Raw genomic sequence first — 14173 nt, forward strand, 5'->3', positions numbered from 1 at the left:
TTATATTTCTCAGAACTTCCAAACAAGTAACACAGACAAATAGTTGATAGCTAACATAAAATCAAGAATTAGTACATATATTATCTAACAGGGGCATGCTCATTTGAGTCACAACTTGTGTGTCGATCCATTAGAAGAGGCTGGTAGCTGCTGTACGTTTGTCCATATTTGTCCTTTTGTGGAATTTTATTACAATATCTGAGATAGTATGGGTTGCTGTTAATCCTACTAATGGTTCATTTAAAAGCTATGTGCTCCAGTATTTCAGTTGAGTGAAATTTTAGTATTACTGAGTTAGTATGTTAACACCACTAGCAGGAATAATCAGGTATCAATAGCTGACTTGGCTGGACTTGGCCACGGCTACATATAGTGTGATTACAAGCGACACAGGAGCACGGGACTCAGCCATCACAACACTAACATGACTTGTTCTATTTAATTATTTCTAATATTATTAAAACTACTTTGACAATACAGTCTACGATCCATTCAACAACATTTGGGATCAAAATATATCTTTTTGGAAACACACTGTGCATCTTTGGATCACCTGGCTTGTCACGTGCATAATACACGCATTAAGCCAGCCATGGCATAACATAAGTGTTTTCAGAGTGGGTGTGAAAAGATAAAGATACAGGATGAGCAAAGCAGGAAACGTTTGCCTGAACTACAACCCCTGGCAAAACTTATGAAATCACCGGCCTCGGAGGATGTTCATTCAGTTGTTTAATTTTGTAGAAAAAAAAGCAGATCACAGACATGACACAAAACTAAAGTAATTTCAAATGGCAACTTTCTGGCTTTAAGAAACACTATAAGAAACCAGGAAAAAAAAAATTGTGGCAGTCAGTAACGGTTACTTTTTTAGACCAAGCAGAGGGAAAAAAAATATGGAATCACTCAATTCTGAGGAAAAAATTATGGAATCATGAAAAACAAAAGAACGCTCCAACACATCACTAGTATTTTGTTGCACCACCTCTGGCTTTTATAACAGCTTGCAGTCTCTGAGGCATGGACTTAATGAGTGACAAACAGTACTCTTCATCAATCTGGCTCCAACTTTCTGTGATTGCTGTTGCCAGATCAGCTTTGCAGGTTGGAGCCTTGTCATGGACCATTTTCTTCAACTTCCACCAAAGATTTTCAATTGGATTAAGATCCGGACTATTTGCAGGCCATGACATTGACCCTATGTGTCTTTTTGCAAGGAATGTTTTCACAGTTTTTGCTCTATGGCAAGATGCATTATCATCGTGAAAAATGATTTCATCATCCCCAAACATCCTTTCAATTGATGGGATAAGAAAAGTGTCCAAAATATCAACGTAAACTTGTGCATTTATTGATGATGTAATGACAGCCATCTCCCCAGTGCCTTACCTGACATGCAGCCCCATATCATCAATGACTGTGGAAATTTACATGTTCTCTTCAGGCAGTCATCTTTATAAATCTCATTGGAACAGCACCAAACAAAAGTTCCAGCATCATCACCTTGCCCAATGCAGATTTGAGATTCATCACTGAATATGACTTTCATCCAGTCATCCACAGTCCACGATTGCTTTTCCTTAGCCCATTGTAACCTTGTTTTTTTCTGTTTAGGTGTTAATGATGGCTTTTGTTTAGCTTTTCTGTATGTAAATCCCATTTCCTGTAGGCGGTTTCTTACAGTTCGGTCACAGACGTTGACTCCAGTTTCCTCCCATTCGTTCCTCATTTGTTTTGTTGTGCATTTTTGATTTTTGAGACGTATTGCTTTAAGTTTTCTGTCTTGACGCTTTGATGTCTTCCTTGGTCTACCAGTATGTTTGCCTTTAACAACCTTCCCATGTTGTTTGTATTTGGTCCAGAGTTTAGACACAGCTGACTGTGAACAACCAACATCTTTTGCAACATTGCTTGATGATTTACCATCTTTTAAGAGTTTGATAATCCTCTCCTTTGTTTCAATTGACATCTCTCATGCTGGAGCCATGATTCATGTCAGTCCACTTGGTGCAACAGCTCTCCAAGGTGTGATCACTCCTTTTTAGATGCAGACTAACAAGCAGATCTGATTTGATGCAGGTGTTAGTTTTGGGGATGAAAATTTACAGGGTGATTCCATAATTTATTCCTCAGAATTGAGTGATTCCATATTTTTTTCCCCTCTGCTTGGTCTAAAAAAGTAACCGTTACTGACTGCCACAATTTTTTTTCTGATTTCTTATAGTGTTTCTTAAAGCCAGAAAGTTGCCATTTGAAATGACTTTAGTTTTGTCATGTCTGTGATCTGCTTTTTTTCTACAAAATTAAACAACTGAATGAACATCCTCCGAGGCCGGTGATTCCATAATTTTTGCCAGGGGTTATACATGCTTTCCCTGGAAGTGCTGGTCTATATGAGCATGCACACTCGAGATACGGATAAGGTCGATTTTTGTTGGTTATGGTGAACCAGTTTGGGATGCTGACATGCTGTAGTGGCCCACCACCACAACATACTGTTTCCTCATCTGACCTGCTGTGATATCAAGGGGTGCCTCAGACTGGTCTTTACATGGGGGTTTTAAATCACAAAAACTCTCCCTGCACACACACACACACACACACACACACACACACACACACACACACACACACACACACACACACACACACACACACACACACACACACACACACACACACACACACACACACACACACACACACACACACACAATTTGTTTCTTTTCTTCACTATCACCTAAAAGCCATGAGGTGGAGACATAGTAACAAAATCCCTGCTGCTTATAAGCCTGTGGCCAAAGGACATCACAACTGCAAGTGTGTCAACAAAACATGTGCCATTTTAGGTTTTAGTTTGATGCACACATGTTCAATATTTGTACTGATGATCTGTTGGATTGAATTTATTTGAATGCATCTTTTTAAAGTCAGGCTCACAGCTGTGTTGTCAGCCTATAATCCATGTGTTTTGCCAGCTGCATTTGAGAAAGAAAGAAGTGGAAGAGAAAAAGGGGAGTTAGACATTCTCACCCACTCAGCTCCACAGAGCAGTCAGTACTGGTCGGAGCAGCTGAGAATAGAGCAGTGGCAAGTGGCAGAATTTACTCCAGCTGCAGTGCATACAGCCAGCACACACACAGCTGTAACTGAATGCATAACAAAATGTCATATACACAACAACAACAAAAATATCTCCGCTCAGCGTTAGAATTTACTGTTTGCCTCCAGGCCCACGGGTCAACATAGCATCACACATACACTAGTAGTTTGAAAGAAAGGTCACAACAGCTCTCTGGTTGACAAGAGGCTCATTGTTGAGGGAAGAATGTCAAAGCCAGTCACACAGCTGCTTGGTGTTTCAGCTTGTGCAGCAGCAGATAAGGTCACTTCTGTTTGAAACTGCAGCTGTGTAACCTAGTTTGCACTACGGGATGCACCTTGAGTTGCTTTTGCAACAACTCTGTAAAACTGATAATGCATGGATGACGATTGAAAGAGCTGGAATCAGTAAAATGACCTTCAGTTTATTTGTAGTAAGTAACACCATTCAGCTGCTCCCTTTTTGCAGTCGGGGTCACCATAGCAAACCCAAGGTGGATCTGCATGTTGAATTGGCACAGGTTTTACACCGGACACCCTTCCTGGTGCAACTCCACATTGCATGGAGAAATGTGGCAGGGATGGGATTTGAACCGGGAACCTTCCACACTGAAGCCAAGTGCGCACACCACTTGACCACCACTCCTGCTTGTTCTCAATTTATTTACATACTTTTTTATTTATAGTTTTGTCTGTGACCTTTATATATATATATCTTTGTTGTCAGCAGAATATCATAAGCATTTAAATATATTTATCATGAAAAGTAACAATTTAAAAGTAAAAGTCACTGCTGAATATATATATATATATATATATATATATATATATATATATATATATATATATATATATATTTATTTATTTATTTTTTTTTTTCAAGTTGCTTTAATATCAAAACCTATTTGAATGTGTTTATAAATATGGTGACTGCAGATACATGAACTCAAAAACTTTCTTTTCTCACCCCTCGATCACACCACATATGCTCCAGAGTCTGGACCATGCTAGATTATCACATTGACGTTTGCAGAGTAACGGGTGGGGTGCACGTCAAGGGTCTGTGATACCAACCAATACCACATGCAAATGTAGCCACCAATGTGTAAGAATATTCCAAACATCGATGTGATATTCTACCTCAGTCCAGACTCTGCAGCATATGCGGTGTGATCGATGGGTGCACAGAAATGCTGCGGGTGATAAAAGAAAATTTTTGAGTTAATGTATCTGCAGTATCTAACTTTTTCAGGGTTGTCGGGGTGTCTGGGTGACTTTCCTTATTTGTCTTCATGCACAGCCCCTTAGCTTTTGAGAACTGTGCTCCACACAGATTCACCATATTTCTTAATAACTGATGTAAATAAAGTCCAAGACATAATCAGTGTCATGGAAATGTACATGTATCCATCCCCTGACTTGTCTGAACAAGACTGGACGAAAAAGTGATGGCTTATATGTGTTATACTAAGAGGTGCACTTACCTATTTACTCCATCATTTTTGCTTTTATATTTTTATTTATTTTAATTCATGATGTAGAGGTTACTTTTCACTGTGAGTTTAAAGGGCATAAGTTTAGAAATTTTAATATAAAAGCCCGATTTTTTTTTTTTTTTACATCAGAGAGAATGTTAAAAGGAGAATGCATGTTCGTATTCATGCATGCGTGTGTGTCATTTCCACAAAGAGAGAGAAAAAAGAGCATATTCTCCAGTTTGTGCTATTATAAGGGAGTGAATTAATCATACACAGTGTATCTACATTGAGTAGACGTGACCTAAGAGAAGTCAGATTACAAACTGTCAGCAAGCTACTGCAGCTCACCAGATGATTTAAAAACAGAAAACAGAAGCAAAAAAATACTGTAAAAAGGAGTTTTACGGTGACGCATTAACAGAGCTGTAAAACAGCTATTTGCGACCGTATAACAGCAAGAACATCTGCAAATCAGCAGACACAAGGGGGTTATTCCCATTCTAATCCAATTCCATCATTTGCACGGTTTATTTTTCTGTAGATAATTCGGTCGGTGAGTCTTACCGTTGAGTCGAAGCTGTGTCGCTCTAACAGCGGTCAGCGGTAATCCATCAAACATGAAAATCCATCAAATGTGAAATGGTAATTCTGTATCAGAATCCACATCAGTACTTTTATGGTAGCTTCAATTCACTCATTTCAGCGGCAGCAGCGCTACGCAACTTTCTCTTGCTCTCAGCTAACAGCGCTAACAGCTAGCAGTGCGGGCAGCCGGTTTTCTGTCAAATTGTGCGTCTCATCGCATAAATTGACAGTTCTGTGTCCTGACAATATTGCACATGTGCAGTTGTGTGGAGGACAGGAATGACAATCAACAGGAATGACATCTCATCAGAACACCGGTCAGGGTGCAGAGTAATACATCCAAATGTGAAACGGTTGAATATTTTGCCACAGATACCCTGATATTATACGGTCTGAAATCTCACACGCTTAACCAATCAGATTCACAGAAAAAATGTTAATTGGATTAGAATGTGAGATATAAGTTTCTCTAAGCTTCTCTCCCCCTGCCATCCCCTCATTACCCCATCCCCGTAGAGACGGTGCCTGCTCCCAGACCACCAATAACCAGCAAAAATCTATTTAAGCATAAAAATTCAAAAAGAAAAAATAATATAGCACCTTCAACTGCACCACAGACTAAAACAGTTAAATGTGGTCTATTAAACATTAGGTCTCTCTCTTCTAAGTCCCTGTTAGTAAATGATATAATAATTGATCAACATATTGATTTATTCTGCCTTACAGAAACCTGGTTACAGCAGGATGAATATGTTAGTTTAAATGAGTCAACACCCCCGAGTCACACTAACTGCCAGAATGCTCGTAGCACGGGCCAAGGCGGAGGATTAGCAGCAATCTTCCATTCCAGCTTATTAATTAATCAAAAACCCAGACAGAGCTTTAATTCATTTGAAAGCTTGACTCTTAGTCTTGTCCATCCAAATTGGAAGTCCCAAAAACCAGTTTTATTTGTTATTATCTATCGTCCACCTGGTCGTTACTGTGAGTTTCTCTGTGAATTTTCAGACCTTTTGTCTGACTTAGTGCTTAGCTCAGATAAGATAATTATAGTGGGCGATTTTAACATCCACACAGATGCTGAGAATGACAGCCTCAACACTGAGTAGCTACCTAAACTCTGTAAGTGAGATAGAGTATCTCGTCAATAGTTTTACATCCTCATTGAAGACAACTTTGGATGCTGTAGCTCCTCTGAAAAAGAGAGCTTTAAATCAGAAGTGCCTGACTCTGTGGTATAACTCACAAACTCGCAGCTTAAAGCAGATAACCCGTAAGTTGGAGAGGAAATGGCGTCTCACTAATTTAGAAGATCTTCACTTAGCCTGGAAAAAGAGTCTGTTGCTCTATAAAAAGCCCTCCGTAAAGCTAGGACATCTTACTACTCATCACTAATTGAAGAAAATAAGAACAACCCTAGGTTTCTTTTCAGCACTGTAGCCAGGCTGACAAAGAGTCAGAGCTCTATTGAGCCGAGTATTCCTTTAACTTTAACTAGTAATGACTTCATGACTTTCTTTGCTAATAAAATTTTAACTATTAGAGAAAAAATTACTCATAACCATCCCAAAGACATATCGTTATCTTTGGCTGCTTTCAGTGATGCCGGTATTTGGTTAGACTCTTTCTCTGTGATTGTTCTGTCTGAGTTGTTTTCATTAGTTACTTCATCCAAACCATCAACATGTCTATTAGACCCCATTCCTACCAGGCTGCTCAAGGAAGCCCTACCATTATTTAATGCTTCGATCTTAAATATGATCAATCTATCTTTATTAGTTGGCTATGTACCACAGGCTTTTAAGGTGGCAGTAATTAAACCATTACTTAAAAAGCCATCACTTGACCCAGCTATCTTAGCTAATTATAGGCCAATCTCCAACCTTCCTTTTCTCTCAAAAATTCTTGAAAGGGTAGTTGTAAAACAGCTAACTGATCATCTGCAGAGGAATGGTCTATTTGAAGAGTTTCAGTCAGGTTTTAGAATTCATCATAGTACAGAAACAGCATTAGTGAAGGTTACAAATGATCTTCTTATGGCCTCAGACAGTGGACTCATCTCTATGCTTGTTCTGTTAGACCTCAGTGCTGCTTTTGATACTGTTGACCATAAAATTTTATTACAGAGATTAGAGCATGCCATAGGTATTAAAGGCACTGCGCTGCGGTGGTTTGATTCATATTTATCTAATAGATTACAATTTGTTCATGTAAATGGGGAATCTTCTTCACAGACTAAGGTTAATTATGGAGTTCCACAAGGTTCTGTGCTAGGACCAATTTTATTCACTTTATACATGCTTCCCTTAGGCAGTATTATTAGATGGCATTGCTTAAATTTTCATTGTTACGCAGATGATACCCAGCTTTATCTATCCATGAAGCCAGAGGACACACACCAATTAGCTAAACTGCAGGATTGTCTTACAGACATAAAGACATGGATGACCTCTAATTTCCTGCTTTTAAACTCAGATAAAACTGAAGTTATTGTACTTGGCCCCACAAATCTTAGAAACATGGTGTCTAACCAGATCCTTACTCTGGATGGCATTACCCTGACCTCTAGTAATACTGTGAGAAATCTTGGAGTCATTTTTGATCAGGATATGTCATTCAATGCGCATATTAAACAAATATGTAGGACTGCTTTTTCTGCATTTACGCAATATCTCTAAAATTAGAAAGGTCTTGTCTCAGAGTGATGCTGAAAAACTAATTCATGCATTTATTTCCTCTAGGCTGGACTATTGTAATTCATTATTATCAGGTTGTCCTAAAAGTTCCCTGAAAAGCCTTCAGTTAATTCAAAATGCTGCAGCTAGAGTACTAACGGGGACTAGAAAGAGAGAGCATATCTTACCCATATTGGCCTCTCTTCATTGGCTTCCTGTTAATTGTAGAATAGAATTTAAAATTCTTCTTCTTACTTATAAGGTTTTGAATAATCAGGTCCCATCTTATCTTAGGGACCTCGTAGTACCATATCACCCCAATAGAGCGCTTCGCTCTCAGACTGCAGGCTTACTTGTAGTTCCTAGGGTTTGTAAGAGTAGAATGGGAGGCAGAGCCTTCAGCTTTCAGGCTCCTCTCCTGTGGAACCAGCTCCCAATTCAGATCAGGGAGACAGACACCCTCTCTACTTTTAAGATTAGGCTTAAAACTTTCCTTTTTGCTAAAGCTTATAGTTAGGGCTGGATCAGGTGACCCTGAACCATCCCTTAGTTATGCTGCTATAGACTTAGACTGCTGGGGGGTTCCCATGATGCACTGAGTGTTTCTTTCTCCTTTTGCTCTGTATGCACCACTCTGCATTTAATCATTAGTGATTGATCTCTGCTCCCCTCCACAGCATGTCTTTTTCCTGGTTCTCTCCCTCAGCCCCAACCAGTCCCAACAGGTTTCTTCCTGTTAAAAGGGAGTTTTCCTTCCCACTGTTGCCAAGTGCTTGCTCACAGGGGGTCGTTTTGACCGTTGGGGGTTTTTCCGTAATTATTGCATGGCCTTGCCTTACAATATAAAGCGCCTTGGGGCAACTGTTTGTTGTGATTTGGCACTATATAAATAAAATTGATTTGATTTGATTTGATATAGGGAGAGATTGGGACCTGTGGCCCATTCTTGGGCCGACTGTGCTGGAAATGGTTAATCTCTCATTAATTTCTGGATGTCTTCCTAAATGTTTCAAATCTGCAGTGATTAAACCATTACTTAACTAATCTAATCTTAACCCTAGTGTATTGAAAAACTATAGGCCGATATCAAATCTATCATTCTGCTCTAAAATTCTGGAAAAAGTGGTTTCACGACAACTCGTGGACCACCTTACCGAGAATAATCTTTTTGAGCCACTGCCGTCTGCCTTTAGAAAATGTCACTCCACAGAGACAACTCTCACTAAAGTGGTGAATGACCTTCTGCTTGCAATGGACTCGGACACCACTACGGTTCTGGTACTGTTAGATCTCAGTGCTGTGTTTGATATCATGGATCATCATATTTTACTCGATAGACTGGAGAATCATGTCTTTTTCCTGGTTCTCTCCCTCAGCCCCACCCAGTCCCAGCAGAAGACTGCCCCTCCCTGAGCCTGGTTCTGCTGGAGGTTTCTTCCTGTTAAAAGGGAGTTTTTCCTTCCCACTGTCGCCAAGTGCTTGCTCACAGGGGGTCGTTTTGACCGTTGGGGTTTTTACGTAATTATTGTATGGCCTTGCCTTACAATATAAAGCGCCTTGGGGCAACTATTTGTTGTGATTTGGCGCTATATAAATAAAATTGATTGATTGATTGATTGATTAAAAATGAGCTGTTTGTGTGCTTTTCAATTAGATACAGAGGAAAATTATATCAGTTGGGCACATTCTGAGCATGTGAGACCAATGTACACAATTTAATCACATAAATTCACAGAACATTTTTTTGTGTCATTGGATAGGTATTTAATAAATAATTTCTCAAAATCATATCACTTTGTCATTGGCTAGCTCTCAATCATTCCACCAAGTTTGATCCTAGTTGGATAAAAACTCTTCATGTTATTGTGTTCAGACTCAGACAGACAGACAGACACCCAAGAAGATAACTTACGTACATGAGCTCCCACTGTAAGTGGATGTAAAAATTGCGTAATATTACCCTTTTAACTCAGGTGCCATCCTGCAAACTCAGTCACTCAGTCTGTCTGTCTGTCTGTCACATCCTATAGAGGATTTATGTTTCAGCGGCTTGTCTCCTGGCAGTGTTTTGCTCATGTTGGTAAAGCATACTACCTGCCTGGAAAGCAACATTTCACTGTACTTCCTGCTATTCTCAGGAAAACTGTGATCTTAAACAGAGGTAAAAGCCTGACATATAATCCACAGGAAGAGGAACCGTTCCACTTGACTCAAGCTTTCTCAAAGTCTCTCAGTGTTTTGCTGTATGTGGGCCATTTGCTGGCACAGCTTGACTGTGAAAAGGGGCCACAGTAGCCAGTGGCAACAACCTGAGAGGCTGCAAGAATGTAGGTTAACTAGAAGTTACGTAACATTGACTCTGGACTGAAAGCTCAGGGGGGCTTTACTTTTTCAGAAAGATCAGATATATGAGATGGCAGAGTCTGTCACAACACGAGGGCCTGGTGACGTGGACGAAGATTTGAAATAATTATTCATGATATTAAGATATGTCACTCACTGGACTGAATGGCCTGAAAAATTAAATCAGTTTATCAGTCTTGTCCATTGTGTCTGTGTACATCAGTTTTCTCAAAGTCAGATAAGCAGAAGGCCAATGGTCAGTCAATGGGCAATTCCATGTTCTAGAATCTCAAAGGCCAATTTTTTAATTTTTTAATTTTTTATTTTTTAGAAATTAGGGAGAATAGTGTTTGGGTTGTAAGGGTGGTGGCCAAGTGGTTAATGCGCTTGGTTTCAGTGCAGAAGGTTCTGGGTTCAAATCCCACCCCTGCCACATTTCTCCATGTAATGTGGCGTTGCACCAGGAAGGGCATCCAGCATAAAACCTGTGCCAGTTCAACATGCAGATCCACCTTGGATTTGCTGTGGGGACCCCGAGTGCAAAACAAGGGAGCAGCCGAAGGGACTTATTTGTAAGAGCAATTGTGTCTTCACATTCTGAGTTCTCGCAGCGTGTCTGTACCTTGTTGTACAGTTTATGTGTGATAGTGTCCTGATGAGTACTTTTGACGAGTCCATGGCATCAGCCATGGGGAACTGTCCGTGTCAGACGAAGGCTACTCCCAACCACAGGCAGGCCAGCCACAAACGGCTGAAACATGCATAAATAGCTAAAGTAGTTGATAAAACATTCTTAACGATATTGTTTCTGTATGAAACTGTTGCTTTTTTGTCCCAAAAATGAACGATTCATTAGCGATAGAAGAATGTTTCGTTCAGCTTGTCAAACCTTTAGCTACTGATTCATTCAGAAATCGTTGCATTTGTCAGTTTTCGTTCAATACGCCAGAAGTGGGAGGTTGAATGAAGTTGGACGAAAGTCAAACAAAATGCTACGAAAACTAAGCAAACAAAAAGAGTGTCAAGAATGAAAGCAAAACGAAATATGAACTAATTGAGGTTGTTGATTGTTGTTGATGAAATTTTTCAACAGGTTGTAAATTCTGACCAAGTGCCACCTGCAGCAATGGAGCCAAATGAAGGTTAAACGATGAATCTGAAAGTCAATGAAAGTCCAGATTTCTTGTTCCATTTGGGCTTCATTGTCCTTCGCAAGTGCTGTGTGACCGGGGCTTTAGATAAGTGATTACAATGACAGGAAGCACCAGGACTTGAAAGACTTGGACCTTTATTCTTCCACAAACATAACTTTGTGACTTTTCCTCAAGTAATATTCCATCAGATGAGTACATCTTTAACTTGAGTGAATTTCTAATAAGATACCCCTTCTTCCACTCAAATGTGGTCTTCTCAGCCCTTTAAGCATCACTGGATATTTGCTTCTTGACTCATCTCCTCCTCTGCTCACACACCACAGTCTGTATCACCTTCTGGTTCAAACTGCACAGTCACAGTCTGAGTGGTAACAGCAGAACAGGAAACACCCACTGTACTGCCCAAAATGTATTTTTGACCAGACTACTTGATTGTACTGTAAATAACCACAGCAGTTTGTGTTATGGCTAATATCTCAAAGAAGATTGACAGCCTTACTTACAAACTTAGATCTGTGCAGGTCTGAAGTTCAAGAAATTGTGTTATTTAAATGTTGCATCCTTAGTATTCACATGCTAGTTATTATAAATAAAAATGCAATGACATTGGTGACTGTGGGACGTTATTTTAACAAGCTACTTATGAATGAATCCAGATTTTATGGATTATTATCGAAGCCACCTTTGATAATAATCCTTCTTACCTGTTCTTAGACATGAGCACTCTACGGGACAGTACATGAGCCAGTGATGCCCGGCGGTGTCTGTCACAAGTCAAATGTCCTGCTGTCATCAATACATTTCTTAATGATTGACTACCAGGAGCAATGACTTGGAGACATTCTTCATGTGCGTATATGATTTGTATGGCATAAAGTCTAACTTGACAGTGTCCTCATCTTGTCCTGTAGCATCAACGTACAGCACAAGATTTCTGACATCTGCCAATCTGGATCCAGGTCACCTCCAAAATTCAGTAGAGTCTTCTGTGCAAATTTGGTGAGAATCCATGATGTAGTTTTGACGTAATCCTTCAAAGGGTATATAAAGTAAAATCTTGATCCATAATCCGGATTCAGATCCAGATCACCTCCAAAATTTAATGGAGTCTTCCATGGCCTAATATCTATCTCTGTGAAAATTTGGTGAGAATTCATGAAGTGGTTTTGACGTAATCCTTCAAAGCCTATAAAAAGGGAAATCTTGATCCAGAATCCAGATCAGTATCCAGATCACCTCCAATATTTAATGGAGTCTTCCATGGCCTAATATCTATCTGTGGTGCAAATTTGGTGAGCATACGTGAAGCAGTTTTGACGTAATCCTTCAAAGCGTATATAAAGTGAAATCTTGATCCAGAATCCTGATTCAGACCAAGATCACCTCCAATATTTAATGGAATCTTCCATGGCCTAATATCTATCTGTGGTGCAAATTTGGTGAGCGTACGTGAAGCATTTTTGACGTAATCCTTCAAAGCGTATATAAAGTGAAATCTTGATCCAGAATCCGGAATCAGACACAGATCACCTCCAAAATTTAATGGAGTCTTCCATGCCCTAATATCTATCTGTGGTGAAAAATTGGTGAAAATCTGTGAAGCAGTTTTGATGTAATCCTTCCAAGCCTACATAAAGTGAAAGTTGATCCAGAATCTAGATCCGGATCCAGATCACTTCAAAAATTTAATGGAGTCTTCCATGGCCTAATATCTATCTCTGTGAAAATTTGGTGAGAACCCACGAAGCGGTTTTGACGTAATCCTTCAAAGCCTATAAAAAGGGAAATCTTGATCCAGAATCCAGATCAGTATCCAGATCACCTCCAATATTTAATGGAGTCTTCCATGGCCTAATATCTATCTGTGGTGCAAATTTGGTGAGCATACGTGAAGCAGTTTTGACGTAATCCTTCAAAGCGTATATAAAGTGAAATCTTGATCCAGAATCCTGATTTAGACGCAGATCACCTCCAAAATTTAATGGAGTCTTCCATGGCCTAATATCTATCTGTGGTGAAAAATTGGTGAAAATCTGTGAAGCAGTTTTGATGTAATCCTTCCAAGCCTACATAAAGTGTAACTTAATCCAGAATCCGGATCCGGATCCAGATCACTTCAAAAACTTAATGGAGTCTTCCATGGCCTAATGTCTATCTGTGGTGAAAATTTCGTCAAAATCCGTTCAGTAGTTTTGACATAATCATGCTAACAGGCAGACAGACAAATAAACGTCAATGATTTTATTATGTCCTTGGCGGACGTAATAATAAAGGTGCTTTTTATTATAAAATTATAGAAATTTCTGACATAATATTGAATAGATCCTCCCCTTGTAATTATCAAGATAATCAACTGTATCTCTATTTTGTAATTGTATTTGCACTGGAAGGATATGCAGCCAGTAGTGAACCTGATGGCTTTTTGAAACTTCTCATTCGTACGTCTTCTGTGTTGTTTGTGTAATGTGAATATTCAATTTTTAAAAATATGCTGTTTATTTTTTACAATACAAAATAAGGAAACTACTGTAGTAATTAAGCCCAATATACTATAATACATCCATCCATCCATTTTCTATATCCACTTACTCCGATTAGGGGGTCGCAGTGGGGCTGGAACCTATCCCAGCAGTCATAGGGCGTGAGGCGGGGTACATCCCAGACAGGACGCCAGATTGTCATAGGGCCACATATTGACAGACAAACACACCTATGGACAATTTAAGGTTTCCGATTCACTTAACGTGCATGTCTTTGGATATGGGAGGAAGCCGGAGCATCCGACGCAGACACATGGACAACATGCAAAATCCACACAGAAAGGGCAGCGATCCCA

This window comes from Thalassophryne amazonica, chromosome 12 (assembly GCF_902500255.1).
Source record: "Thalassophryne amazonica chromosome 12, fThaAma1.1, whole genome shotgun sequence".
Lineage (NCBI taxonomy): Eukaryota > Metazoa > Chordata > Actinopteri > Batrachoidiformes > Batrachoididae > Thalassophryne > Thalassophryne amazonica.